Source organism: Sebastes fasciatus, chromosome 10 (genome assembly GCF_043250625.1).
Source record: "Sebastes fasciatus isolate fSebFas1 chromosome 10, fSebFas1.pri, whole genome shotgun sequence".
Lineage (NCBI taxonomy): Eukaryota > Metazoa > Chordata > Actinopteri > Perciformes > Sebastidae > Sebastes > Sebastes fasciatus.
Window position 1 is genome coordinate 14,611,270 of NC_133804.1, and position 15,917 is coordinate 14,627,186.

The window sequence follows — 15,917 nt, forward strand, 5'->3', positions numbered from 1 at the left end:
TAATGCACTACTCTTATTTAAGGACATATTGAATATAAGGTAGTATTATTCTTAAATGTAGGGCTGGGTAAGGAGATGTAATACTTTTTTCGTAATGAATTAAATGTGTCCGTAGCCAGGGAAGTTGCTCCTATTGAGGACACTGAGGTCATGTCATCTCTGTTTTTTGTGGGAATTTGGGGATTTTAGAATTAACATATCCGAATATAGAACATTTATTTTCTGATTATTCTAGGCAGTCTGCAAAAGGTTTTGAAATTAGTATTTATCATTCATAGCGGGCCGTCAATTAGACCATCATGTAGAAAAACAAAAAAATAAATATCTATCTATCTATCTATCTATTGGACCTTTTTTATGTATATTTATTTATTTTTATATACCTTTTAATTATTTGTTTTATTATTTTAAATATTTTCATTTTTATTTTATCTATTTATTTATTTAATTATTCATCAATATTTATATTTGACCTCAGTATCTCCTGGCTACTTTTCTGTCTGTTGCACCAAGTATTTGTCGACTGTCACATCCCAAAAGCTGGCATTGAATATTTGTGATATCATTCTTTAATCGGTAAATTCTTTATTTCTATCCAAAGTTTGCCAGTTTTAAGTTCTTGTCCAACTGCTTATGTGCTTGTGTATTGAATCAAGAGTCTACACACCATGCTAGGCTACTAACATGGCTCAGTACTTTGAGCGCCACATTGTTTATCATACATTATTCATCATCTTAGTTTAGCATGTTAACATGTTATCATTATGCTAATTAATAATAAAGACAAAGCTGTGACTAATGAGAATGTTACTAGTTTTGCAGACATTTACTTCAAACCAAAATACTGGACAAGTTTGACATGATTATGGCGCTAGAGGAAAAGCTAAGGGATCACCAGAACCATTACAATTCATCCTGAGGTGGACATGAATGTCTGTACCACATTTTATGGCAATGTCTCCAATAGTTGTAAAAGCATTTCCCTCAAAATCACAAACGTCAACCTCACAGTGGTGCTAGGGGACGAGTCAGGGAATCATCAAAGTGAGTAAGATGCATCCTCTGGGAACCATACGTTTTTGTATAAAATTTCATGGCAATCCCCCTGACAGTCCGAAGAGTTATTGCAGTCAGGACCAAAGTGTTGGAGCGATCAACCGACTGACCAACATGAACATCCTTAGAGCATGCCACAAGCGTTGTTTAAAGGTATTATTGAAAATGTTAAAGTTATACCCAGCCTAAATATATAGACAATATTGCAGGATACACATGGCCTTACACGAACCCCCGTTCCTCATCAGTAATCCAATCTTGTTTCAGGTATTCAGTATTTATCAGTGCAATTTATAACTGTATTGGGACTGTCAGTTACTCAATAAGTGCCTGAGACTCACCGCAGAGCAGAGCAACAACTTCTATAATCCCCCAACTCCTCTCCTCTCTTTTGTGTATATATATTACATACAGTTTTTTTATCTCTCAGATCACTAATGCCATATAGCTGTTATCGGGCTGCGCAGCAAAAACCAATTGAGAGGATTTGGAGTTGTTGCCTTTTTAGCTATAGTTCACTGTGGAAGCAAAGACTCCCAATGACACCGGATTGGAGTAATAAGGAGACTAAATGAGAAACGAGAGAGGCCACAGACAGACAGACATCATAAGGAATTGAAGAAAGGAAAAGATTATGATAATATGTGCAAATTATGTGTTAATTCTCATTCTGAAGTCTAGTTCTCCAGAGTCACGGCATCGACTCAGAGCTGATTTGTGCAGCCGTATCTCCCTCGGTCAGTGGTATCTCCTCACCACTCTCCCACTTCCAAAAATCCTCCTCTTTCATCTGTGTCTCCGCTCACCTGTCTGTCACTTCCTCTGATATCGCAGAGCCTCGCGTTCAATGCAAACTCCAGAAGGTATAGTTATTGTGTTATGATGCTAGCCTCATTGTGTTGATATAAATATATATGAGGTTGATCGACCCTCACCCTCACAATCTATATGTTTTCCTGAATGTTGTTATGATGCAATTTAAGGGCAAAATTTGAAGTCAAGCAGAGTAACCTCTGCAGTCTGATGAAATCAGTGAGATTATACTTGCGATCAAAATCTGCACAGTGGCAGAAACATGTGGAATACTAATTTTATTTACATTAAAACAACACATTTTTCTGCTATTTTTTTCAGAGGTTATTGAGATTTAGGTATAGGAACCGCTTATCATTTATAATTCACAGTTGGCCGTTACATACAGTATGTGTGTTGCTGTAGACAAAATCAAATCTAGCAGTATGCAAATGCTGCTGAATATAATCATGTGTTCAGTCAGTGTGTTGTTGCATTCACGGTCAGCTCCTTTTCACCTCGAAAAACACAAGTGTCATCTTTTCACAGCATAATTAAAAGACCATGCCAGTGTTTTATTCAATTTTATGTAAATTAAATTACATTTTTGTATATATTATTTTGAAATGGTATACAAGCGCCACCAATATGATGGTTGGAAAATGTTCAGTATCCCAAGAGGCAAACTTCCCTCTCAGCTGAGAGTATAGAATATATCTGAAGTAATCTGCTGTGTCATTAAGCCCCCAAACTGGCTTAATAACATTAAACCAGCCGTAAACACAGCATGTTTATGGCTGCTTTAATGTGAAGTGCAATAGTTTGTCAGGCTTTATGATCGGGGCTTTGCTGATCAATACAAATTCAAGTGTTTGTTGGGCTACTTAAACTTAAATGTCAGTGTGCAATTTGGTGATGGCTCGTATATCAGGGTTGATCGTGGTGATAGACTGGTGGTTTTGCATAGAAAATACATCACTTTATTGTGGTGTGGTTTTTTCAGAGAGAACATTATTACAAACAGATGTAAGGTAGTTTGTGATTCACACTTGTGCTCAGAGTCTATTTTTGCGTTCCCCTGCAGCTGATTAATAATTTTACATATTAAATCCTGTATTGACACAGTTCCATATGAGTGAAGCTTTGCCTTATTCAATTGCAGGAATGAGTTTTTTCATCATGACGTATTGTATCGCATTCATTAAATTACACACCACGTGTCCGCTGTCATTCTGTATCTGGTATTTTGCTGGCAAATGGCAGAATTTCATGTGTGCTACTAATTTGTGCCACCTAGCCTTTGGCTCGGACAATGTGATTTGTTGTCAGCATGTGGCTTGTCATAAAAATATGTCACAATAGTATATGGATGAATGTCCTTGAAAAATTGTTTTCCAGCCTGCTGTGCTATTTCTAAAAGTATAAAATGTCCATTAATATGCCTTTATGATATGATGCCAATGTGTCTTCTACCCTGTGGTTTTACGTGTCCTTGACAGTTTAAAACTACAATCTCATCTATTTGTTGGTGAGAGCCATTAGGACTTAACCATACGAATTGGTGATCCAAAACAATGAGCTAAAAAGAGCAGGAAGTTGTACAGAGCTGTACAGTGTTGATTCTCAGTGAGTTTGGCAGTACTAATAAATAGGGCTGTCAAAGTTAATAACACGTTTTAACGGAACAAATTTATTTAACGCATTAACGCAACTTGTGATTTCGGAGGTTGTAGCGGGCTCAGTTTTGAAGCTAGAGTGAATATTCTGGCATCATATGAAACTAAAAACTTAAGGAATCCATTGGTACCAACCATGTCATACTAGTTTGGGAAGGAGGCAAAATTTTGGCGGAAAAACTGGCATAGCCATTTTCAAAGGGTTCCCTTGACCTCTGACCTCAAGATATGTGAATGAAAATGGGTTCTATGGGTACCCACGAGTCTCCCCTTTACAGACATGCCCACTTTATGATAATCACATGCAGTTTGGGGCAGGTCATAGTCAAGTCAGCACGCTGATACACTGACAGCTATTGTTGCCTGTTTGGCTGCAGTTTGCCATGTTATGATTGGAGCATATTGTTTTATGCTAAATGCAGGGTTGTGAGGGTTTCTGGACAATGTTTGTCATTGTTTTGTGTTGTTAATTGATTTCCAATAATAAATATATAAATACATTTGCATAAAGCAGCATATTTGCTCACTCCCATGTTTATAAGAGGATTAAATAGTTGACAAAACTCCCTTTAAGGAACATTTTGAATAGATACAAAATACATTTTCAATTAATCGCAATTAACTATGGACAATCAGGGGATTAATAGTGATTAAATATTTTAATTGATTGACAGCCCTCCTAATAACCATTTCACATTACAGGGTTTCATTTGATTCAGTGTTAATAGCAAAAATATTGATCGATATTTATATTGTTGACTGTAACATTGGCACCAGTACACATTATATATATTATACCCCCAATTTGTAATTGATGTTAGGACATGTTCACCTCAATTATCTTGAGCTGTGGTCAAGTTAAACAGATTTTTTTATGTTAATATGATATTACAGAGAGTGCTGAAAGCTGCAGACACCAAAGCTCACAGATAAACTCCAACCATCTACACTTTTATTATTACACCTACATGGAATTTCATTGTTCTTGAACAGCAAAACATATGATATGAATGCTTTTGATATGCAAATATGAATGTTTCATAAAGTGGAAAGGCAGTCCAGATATTATGCACAAGGCATAGAGTTGTATTCAGTATGTATGTGTCTATGTATGTATATGTGTCTTTAACTGAGAATGATCCGACAGCAATTTAGAGATATTTAACAATTACAATTCTTTATTCAGAAGATTAAACATAGCTTTCCTCAATGAACCATGGGACAATCATACTTTTGAATCTGTTTTCAAAGACAAAAAAAATGAATCAAAACCAAAGGCAAAATTTACTCTGAAATGAAATTGTTTTTAAAGTAGCTTCAAAGTCTTTGCTCATCCCTTTAGAGACTACAAGAACAGAATTGGGAGCCAGATCTGATATTATTTTGGAAAACATTTGATCAGTCACATGAAAGAAATGGATTACAGCTGCACAGATGTCTTTAAAAAACATATTGCAAACCATTCTCAGCTGAAGCTTAGACACACTGTATTTAAGTATTTGTGCATACAACTTTAATTTCCTTTCCAAAGTAGTAAAACACAGAGTGTCTCCTGCTAAAGGTTATATATACAGTTTTTGGTGAATAATATTTCCTGCCCGTATACACCTTTTGGACGTTTAAAACATTTCCAGAATATGATGTGATTACAGGTAGGGGTCATCAAGGTGTGACAAACTCAGCTGAGTTTCTCTGTGTGATTGGATTTCTGGGAGAAACTTCAGCTTAGAAGAAGACCACACATATATACACACACACACACACACAGAGAAAATACTGCAATACTACAGTCTGTCCCCAGGAATGTTCACACAGCGCAGTAATGGCAGCACATAAAAAAGCGTAACCGGCTCACCAACAGAACAAGGTGTCACTCAAAGTGTGATAAGTACAGCTTGTTCACAGTGTAACTGCCAGCTTCTGTTCAAGATGTAGCACAAAATACTGTTTTTATTTGTTTAATTTCGAGGAGTTGGAGGGCTGGGCTGGTGATTGATGGGGACTAAAAGGGTGCTTGAATTCACCCATTATTAAACGAAATCCCTTTGAAGCTTTCATATCCATAATTACAAGTTTACACACTGTTTGATAGACTGATATCTTTTGTGTGTGTCCCTTCTGAAACCTTTTGCATGTTGGAAATGTAGAATAGTATGCGATACTATCTGTTTTCAACTGAATCAATTTCAGTTAAAGTCTAAATATATTTCAGTTTCTGCTTAAGTCTTGTGGGAAAATAACTCCAAATTCAGTTTCCCACATCAGATTTGGAAGATGGCTCATCATATAATACTAAGATTTGCCTCCCTAACCAGAGAAGCCCATTTATAAATCATCTCTAGCTGGATGAAGTAAAAGAACATTATTTTCTGAGATCTTTGTCCCGGTGCAGAGGACCATCTCATTATGTCCAGCTTTGCAGACACTCTGAAAAAGTAGTAGAGAAAATTGCCCTCTCACTTCTAATGTGTGCTGCTGACTGCCGTGATGTATTAGAAGTATTAGGTGAGCTCTCCACAAGGTTGAAGGAATTTGCTCCAAAGACTTTGTATTTTTCTTCCCCTGTGTGAGATGTATGAAAATGGTGGGCTTAATGCGCTCATGATTAGAGGCAAATTCATCTCAGACCTCCTGGGGATGTCTTTGAGAAACCAATGATTTCTTCAACACAGCTGCAGGATTCTAAACGATCACTAGTCCTGCAAGAAATAAAAAACTTAGCAGGAGGTTTCGTTAAATCCACCTTGCAAGGGAAAGCCCCGGCTGAAGAAGAAAATGCTGGCAATGAATCCGCTAAATGCCGTTGAGACAGTTTAAGTTAGTGGTGAGACCTGCAGAAAATAAATTACAGAGATGACAAGGCCAAATACTTGTAGGTGATAAGTCCTCTTTGGTTTTAGTGTCTTAGGGTTGAGAAACTACAGTGGTCACTGTTGGACAAACAAGATCATACATCACAGTAAGCACAGTATATGATTAAAAGTTGCCTTGCTCTTTGAAGCTTGACTGAGATCAGTTTAGTTGATCTGAGACTTCAACGCTGCAATTTTCAAAGATACCAAAATCCATGGGGAAAAGGTTGTTTTTTTTAAGAAAGTTGCTGAGGCTTTTTAGTCTTGCTGCTCCACTGATGAAAAAATGAAGGAAAGCATAAAAATCTGCCACGACATATTAACCACATGAAAGAGCAACACTATTCCTGTGTGTCACATGGCGAATAGCAACAGACAGGATGGTAATATCAAATGTCTGTTTTGTGCTGTGAACCTGACAACTGGTAATGTAAAAGTCTCTCCTGATCAGCCCGTATGAAAGGTAAACTTTAAAGTTCCCCTTCATTTTGAAATATGTAAAAATACACCGCTATGATTAATGTTTTGTTTAACATGGTTTACCTGCATAAAAAGTAAAAAAAAAAAATCTGAAAATGGGCTGGACCTCTTCTCTTTCTCCCTCATTGAGGGAGCTCTAAAACCGCCAGTTCACGCCTTGCATTAAAATGTGTCTCCACGCGCGCCTCGAGTGACCGCTTGTGATCGGATCTCACTTCCCTGCTCTATATGCAAAGAAACACGTATCATTTCCGTTTGCAAAGACCAAATAAGTTGTTTTTAACCGGCGGGAGACAGCAGTAGTAATGACCTACATATTTGTGAATTTGGGTACATTTTCGAACAGAAAAATATAAGGTTATTGTCTAACGGAAGGGCCCTCCGTACCGCCAACACCGTCGCACAGAGCTTCAGAGAGCCGGGGATGAGAGTGAGCGAGCGGGCAGATCAGGACAGAGTATTGGAACAAAAACACTAACACATCTCAGACAAGCTATTAAACTATAACTAACTAACTAACTACATATTAAGTTATTTTGTTGAGTTGCCTCTTGATGCATTGTATATGTCTTGGGCTCTTATTGTGAAAGGTCGGAACGGAAGAAGCGAAGCTGTTATGCGCTGCTGTTGACAATCTGGGAGTAATAAAGTACCGTTATTTTATTACCTTCATAAAGTATATGCGGTATCTAACCCATGGCTACACAAGCTGTTGTGAATCACCTTTCTCAGTGAGTGACTCACACACACACACACACACACACACACACACACACGTCAGTTGAGTAGGCGGTCCTTCAATGTGGCCCAGGACACATTCAAATTCATACTGCTAAAAGGATATGGCAATTTGCGGCAATCTTCAAATGTGGTCTGAGCGATCGGATCTCAATGCTTCTTTGGTGCATTCACACCTTTACTTAGAGCTGTCCACTTATGATTGGATCACCTAGGACACAGAAATCCTGGATCTGGCCTCGTCCAGTCCGCCACCGCTGCTCGCACTAGGTTGAGCAGTGCGCATCAAGATCAGAGATCAGCGACCAGCTCGCGATCTGCAGCGATAGTTTCGGCCTCTGTTTTATTTTCTCCGTTAGAGGAAACATCAGAGATTAAGCCGTACATGTTTGACTCAGATGAGGAGTCTGTTTAGCGCCAAAATCTGCAACTTGCAGACGTATCAGAATGATAAGAGTAGTAAGCATCTTTTATGTTGTTTGTTAGCTTGTAACTGACACATCATTAGTGGTTTTCAAACCAATAATGTCAAGTTGGAATTTTTGGTACATAGTGTAAGGAAGCTCCGGGGTACAGTTTACATCCATAAACTGCACACTCTACCATGTTTGCTGTCAAAACTTTCACAGTACTAATGCAAACTCTCGCTCTCTGTTCTCACAAGTCCGCTCTGCACTGGAGGTTTCAGGTCTTTTTGACGGTGTTGTGTCGATATGTGTCAGCATTAGCGTATTTGACAGCGATTGGCTTTTCTATTTGTGGCGTACCAAATCTAGTTTGCCCGGGGTTTGTTTGATTATCAGATTTTAGGGAAGTGCACAGAAATCTCCCCCCCCCCCTTTAGTAGAGGAATGTGAAAACACGTCTCTAGTGACAAACCTTACATAGTCAGTATAGTCAAGATCAGACATTTTAGGGGACATAAACATAAGAAAAACACATTTTTGATTTAATATAAATGTAATGTGTCATTTTGTATTTCATGTCACCACCAGTGATTTCAATTTCAAGTGCCTGAACATTCAACACTCGAATGTATCGGTGTGATCGTCGTGCACAGCCAAAAACAAATATCTGAGACACTTTTTGAACGAGGAAACCCTTTTAGAAAGCCTGCTGTTGTTTTCCTTTACCCTTTGACTCTTGTGAAACCTTGACTCAAAGCTGTTCCTCTCTGCTGCACATCACCGACTCCCTCTGGACGCCCCCACCACCCCGCTGTCACCACATGCTCTATTTCCCCTCCAAATGTGAATACTCTCAATCCCTCTGTCTTCTGTACCGCTTAGTGACAAGTGTTTGTGTGTGCGTGTGCATACAGTATGTGTATACTGCTCCTGGCTGCATGAATGAATGTGTGTGTGTAGTCACTGTTTTCTCTATTTTCCTCTGCAATTAACTAGACACCCACAGAGTTATATTAGTATCTATTTCAGTGGAGGGTTTTACTGATTCTGACATCTTTCCAAGTACTTGTGGTGTGTGTGTGTGTGTGTGTGTGTGTGTGTGTACATGGTGAGACCGAGGCTCTCTCATGAGGAGCAGAGGGAGCAGTGGGACTGAATGTCGGACATTTTGGATAGCTTCCAATCCGATATAGTGCAATACCTTTGCTTCTTCTTCCCCCTCAGGCTCGGTTGACATTTAATTTCTCTATCCCGGTGACCAATGCATAAAAGAAAAGGTCCTGCTGCAATTACAGCCAAGGTCAGTGCAGTGGAGTGTAGACTGTTGTAATGTTAAGATGTTGAATAGAAGCTCTTATGGCATCACTGTTCTGTCGTGCATACACACACACACACACACACACACACACACACAATGCACACAAAAGTGAAAGGAAGTCTTCATTTTATTCAAACAAAGACCTTATTTTCACCCTACAGAATTATATACTGCAGGAGCCAAAACCTTCCGTGAAATTACAAATGTAATGCAGCATTTCTTTTTATGTCAGTCAGGATGCTTGCATACTTAATTTAATCCTTTTATAGCTATTTCAGTCAACTGGCATGGAAGCCATGCATGTCATGAATTCAGCCTCCTGCTAATGGTTTTATCATAATGGTTTGGCCTCCCTCTGCCAGCCTGATAAATATGTAGGATTCCATGTTCATTAATATAACCTGTCAGTCAAGGAGACGCAGCACGGCAGCAACCACGGGCATTTATGCTCATGCATGAACATGGCCTAAACACACACATGCAAGGGCCTGCAAACACCCACGCAGAGACACTCATACATGCAGACACAAAGGCAAACAAGGGCTTCTGTACAGTCATTTGTCCGTCCATTTCTAGCATGGTCATTAGCGCACATCTCGTTGTGCAGATTTCACTCTCTAATCCTGCCAAAGCTTTACGTACCAGCCTTGCTTAACATCTAGCCAACTGAGGCAACGGAGCAACACCTCGTTATAACATCTTCTTTTTTTATAACCCCCACTTACTGCTGCTCTATCTTGCCAACTTTGTTTCTCTCTCCTCTCCGGCTCTTCTTATCCTCTACTCCTCTCCTCTCTCCCTACTGGATGCTCATTAAGAGCTTACCCTGGACTCATGCCTGGTCCAGAGACCCTGCCAGTCAAACTGGAAGAAATCTTTACCTGTGAGGTGTAGTGGCCGCGAGCTACCACCGGGGGTCGGTAGTGTGCCACAAAGTATTTGTCTCTCCACACCTATTAAGCTCTCCACAAAATAAGTTGAACCCTCATGTTTCAGCAGCAGATGGACTGACTGAATTAATAAGTAAGAATCGCCTTTCCTGAAAAACATATTTTCCTGTGCTGTCTCGCAGATCCTAACAGTTAAGAGGCAGCGGGAGAGGAGTGAAATCAAACTGTACTTGAGGTTGCATAGGAGCGAGGAAGTTAGAAGGATGGAGCAGATGGCAGACAGACGGAGGCGGGAGGGCAGAGAGGAGAGACGTAGAGAGAGAGAGAGAGGAAAAGGGCACGATCGAGGGTGAATCCATCAGCGTCTTCCTGTGAGGCGTGACAGAGCGCCGGACAGCTAGATGGATGCCTGTAGGTGTGCTCAGTGAGGGGCAGAGCAGCTGGCTATTCACTCCTCCGTCTTTTGTTGGATTCACCTGGATGCCCCATTGACACATATGCTGACACAGCACTGGTACCACACACTCACGCATCCACCCACAGCCGGTCACGCACACACAAACATGCTTAAAATTCACAGCAAGTCCTCCAAATAGAAAAAGAAGGCGAGAGCACAGAGCGGTAGGGCAGACAGCCACAGCATTGTTTACAATAGGATTAATATCAATATAATGGCAGACAATTTCAGAGCTTCACTCGATCAGCTTTCTCAAATGGAAGTTTACGCATCTGTAGCTTCTTCAGAACAGCAATCACTCTGGAGAACAGCCCAATTGTGAAACTTGGGTGAATTGACAGCTCGTTATCATTCCCAGGGCGTCAAATACTGATGGTTTGTCACGCCCCTCAGCGTGTGATACAAACGCACAAGGCACCCTTTAGCACCTGTATGAAAAAGCCCCGGGCTTTCAAGTAACTACAATGTAAATACATCCGTGCCAGTATTAAAAGCTCAGAGGAAGTGGTTGGAGAGTGTGTTGACGTAGTTTTAAAGGTGAAAAAACACACACAGGGTGGGTTGGAGGGGAGGTGGTGGAGTCCAACAAACACAAGGATTTCATCATGAAGACAGCTGTTTGTGTTACGTGTGAAACTGACAACGTGTTTGTCTTTGCGTTCACAAAGTTAAGTTTCACTTTCACATAAATGTCCCTGCTGTGGGACTAATAAAAGATTATCTTATCTTTACAAACAGCTGTTTGTGTCCCGTGTTCACAAAGTTAAGTTTTACTTAACTACAAACATAGTAATTTGAAGCCAAACCATGATGTTTTTTTCCTAAACCTAACTAAGTGGTTTTGCTGCCTAACTTAGTGGTTCCCAACCTTTTTTTGTGTGAATGATCCCTTTATCTCTATAAACTAATTCACATGTAGAATATGTAGGCAACGGCACAAGATTTTGGTACCAGAAGTGTACCTGTACTCATTCGATCAGGCTTTGGTGGAATGCAGGTGAACAGTCCGTGTGGAGCGCGAAAGAGGCGGAAGGCATTGGCCCAAATGTGGTCTCGGAACTCACCAGCTATTGTCTGACGATGATTTAGCTTTTTATTGGTTTTAAATTAGCCAGTAAATGGCTGCTTGTGAAACAATCCGGTCATACACGTCGTCTCTCAACTCCAGTGTCATTTGTTAAGTTGCTAATCGGACTGTAAACAATGAGCAGCGCACAAAAGAGGAAGTCTTGGTCCGGATATCCGCTACACCAGAACTCTATAAATATAGCCCCTTACCCCCAGAGGCATTTCTGTCGTCAGACCGATAACTGATGGATTCCAGGTCTGAGGACTCCTGAATTGATAGATTTCACTTCAGGGATTTCCATCTGAAAAGATCATGCTTGTTAGATATGATTATGACCAGAATTATAGTTGTCAACTACAGTTGAGGAGACAACCATGGAGGAAGTGAAACCCATGATCAGAATAGATACTCTTACTCACATTGGGCTCACTTCTGTAGTGAATTAAATAGTGAAAATAAACTAGCTGGAATTCCCTCAAGGGCCCCTGGGGGTACCCGGACCCCTGGTTGAGAAACACTGGCTTAACCTAAGCATCATAGTTTGACTCACTGGGCTACCCAGTGCGTTAGAAAGTGATGCCAAAGAGTCCTGACAAATCTAGCGTCATTATGTGATGAGTTGGTATGAGAATGTGTTGGAATAGATAATACTAATAATGTTGTGGTCGCTCAGCGGAGTGGATGTAGAGACAGAGGGAGATAAGTTGGTGGAGAAGTCGAATGCTGAGCAGCTCCTGCCTAAGGGCTGTGAGCCAATATCCGTCACCGTGGCATTAATTATATTCTCTATTCATTAGAGCACACCCTGGGGACCGCGGTTATTAGACACAGCCCAATTAGGCCTGCGGTGAGCTAACGATGCCGGGCTGGGGCGAGGGGCAGTGGGACGAATAAGGAAACCTAGAGGGTTGCAGCAGTGCCTCCATCAGCCCCTTTTTCTGGGGGTGGGAGGACTCAGAGCAGATGGGAAAGGATGATGGAAATGTAATCTTACAAGCCATATCCTCAAAGAAATCTATTTTTCTGCTGTTATTCTCTTTGAGTATATGAGAGGAAAAATTAGTAGGGTTTATCTCCTATGGAGTATTCATATAAAAAGAAAGGCTCATGTCAGAGGATAAGAGAATAAATTACAGAAAACCCGTTTCCCACACTGGCACTGTAATCTGCACCAGAAATAAACCTCTTCAGAGACCATTAGCTCGATGGCGTACTGTGAAAGCATGATGTTGATATGATGGACATGTGAATGTGTGTGTGGGACAATGGCATTGTGTAGTTGGATTGTTTCATCTCGTCCCCGTAAGCCCTCGTGTATCCTCATACTTTAGAGATTTCAATACTTTATTGCTCTGAGAAAGCTGCTTGGGAAAAGTTAGTGTCCCATGAAAGACAATGACGTCTTCTGTTGCTCATTTTTAAGGTCCCACAAGGACACAGTGGAAGAGTGACAGAGCCCTAGTACTGAAGAAATAATACCCCATTTTTATGATTTGGTGAACAGCTTCCAAATCTAGATGGGCTTTAGCAGACGAGGGGAGATTTACTGTCAGCGTTGCTGGCTGTGAAAGTTTTTAATGTCACTTTTTATATTAATGTGTATTTCATGATGACAGTGTCAGGACACAATTGGCCTTTGAAATGAGTCCAGATCAATTCTATGCTGTTTCGATGTTAGAACACAGCAATGCTTGAACACCATATTGATCTTCTAGCATCTTCTCTCAGGTTATCTCTCTCTCTCTCTCTGTCATGACGACTGTATGTGTGCTCGCGGCCGCCCCCGGTTCAGGCGGAGCAGATAGGCTGTTATGGCTGGAGGTGAGGCGAATCAATGTATCAGCACTTCTTTGATGCAGAGCCCGTTTCCCTATAGCGCGTCTTTGGTTGATTAAACACATCGACTGGTCTGTCAGCGGAGCTGGAGGGATGGCCCACTGCAGCACTCCGTGGCAACGCTCCTCCACCATCTCTGAGCTTTAGCTGCAGGCTAAAAGGTCGAAGGCAACGCTGGATGATGTCAGCACGATAAATTTGACAACACGAGAAAGCGTGTCTTCATCTCCTCTGTTTTCCCTCTCCTGGCCTTTGTACAGTTCTACTGACAGGAAACTTTCATCTGTTTTTTTCCCCTCCTGCTTCACATCCTGCAGCCTTCTCCAAGCTCCTAGACTAAACAACCTCACTATCCTTGGCAATAGCGGCCCCATTTGAATACTAAGTAGACAGTCATATTCTGTAATTGCTTCGGCCTGCTCGCTGTCCATTACTGAATTAATCATTTCTCTCTTTCTCTCTCTTATTGCCCCTGCCTCTAACTGTCTCTCCCTCTGTCTCTCTAACTATCTCTGTCTCTCTGAGGGTGAGCTGATGCAATGATATCGATGGCTCCCTGACTACAGTGCATCCACGGGCTGATTATGCACTTTTCCCTCCAATCTAATCCAGCTAATGATCCAGGGATTTCATATTTATTAGGCAGCACACCATCATTTATCATTTCCCAGCACCCCACATAAATAGTCATATTGGCTTTGAGTAAATGAGAAGCAGGCAAAGGCAGAAACTTAGTGTCTGGAACCTGTCTGCATAATGCCCGCATATACTATAACAGGCCCGAAGCAGGTATTTGTCTCACAGACTTATTATCTGATTATGTGGATGCAATAGGATCCACAGTGACTATACACTAAATAGCTGTTTTCACATTTCCCTGCACACATGACTGGCTGAAAGGTGTCGCATCAACACATCTGGTCCCTTTGGAAAGGTTAAGTGCAGGCAGACCTGAAGGTTTCATTTAAAGGGGCACTTCACAGGGGCACTTTAGAAAGGCAAAGTTAATTTAATCATCACAGGGAGCACAGCTCAGCCTGTGAAAACAGTTGCATAGTGTCTTCTGGAGGAGCTTCGTCATGTCTGAGAAAATAACCCCTTATGCGTTTACCGTGCGTGACGGCATTTAATCCTCCTGTTGTTTTCATTTCATGTTTATTCATTGGGGATGTTAATTTACTTAAAATATATATATATATACACGTATATATATATATATGTATATATATATATATATATATATATATATATATATATATATATGTATATATATATATATATATCCGCTGAGTTACAGACGTCTCTTTCCCAATGTAAGTCTCTGGGAAAAAGACGTCTGTAATATGTATACACATATATATATATATATATATATATATATTTATATATATGTATATATATATATATATGTCTATATATATGTATATATATATATATATATGTCTATATATATATACATATATGTATATATATATACATATATATATATATATATATATATATATATATATATATATATATATATATATATATATATATATATATATATATATATATATATATATATATATATATATATATATATATATATATATATATATATATATATATATATATATATATATATATATATATATATATATATATATATATATATATATATATATATATATATATATATATATATATATATATATATATATATATATATATATATATATATATATATATATATATATATATATCCGCTGAGTTACAGACGTCTCTTTCCCAATGTAAGTCTCCGGGAAAAAGTCTTTTTGGGCCCAATGGTATCACATGACGGACACGGAGGTTGTAGTACCACCGTTTGGCCACTACAAAGATTTGCTTCAAAGCCCGGCGCTCTTCCAGGGGGCTTGATTATAGCTGATTAGGAATCCATAATAATACATACAGTATATTATCATCTAATGTTGTGTTAGATCTCTTTATCAACTTAAGTTCTTGTGAACATTACAAGTTTTTAACTTCTATTTGCTATTTATGGCCTGTAGACCTCATCAACCTGAGCTCTTACGACTAGTTTTTGAGTAAAAAAAAAAAGCATAATGTATGGATTATTCTGTCTACAACAAATATTCAGATGAAACATATTGTACTATTTATCACAGACTATTTTATGTTAAAGTTTAACAAAAACATCTGTTTTGAAATCATTCAACATTTTTAAATAGTGGTACAAAAGAGTCATGGAATCTTATGACAATCAGATTAAATTAACTACATTGTTCAGTACAAAAACATATAAATCAGTCAAATTCAACTGGAACGCAACAGGAGGGTTAAGGAAGTGTAGGATTCAGT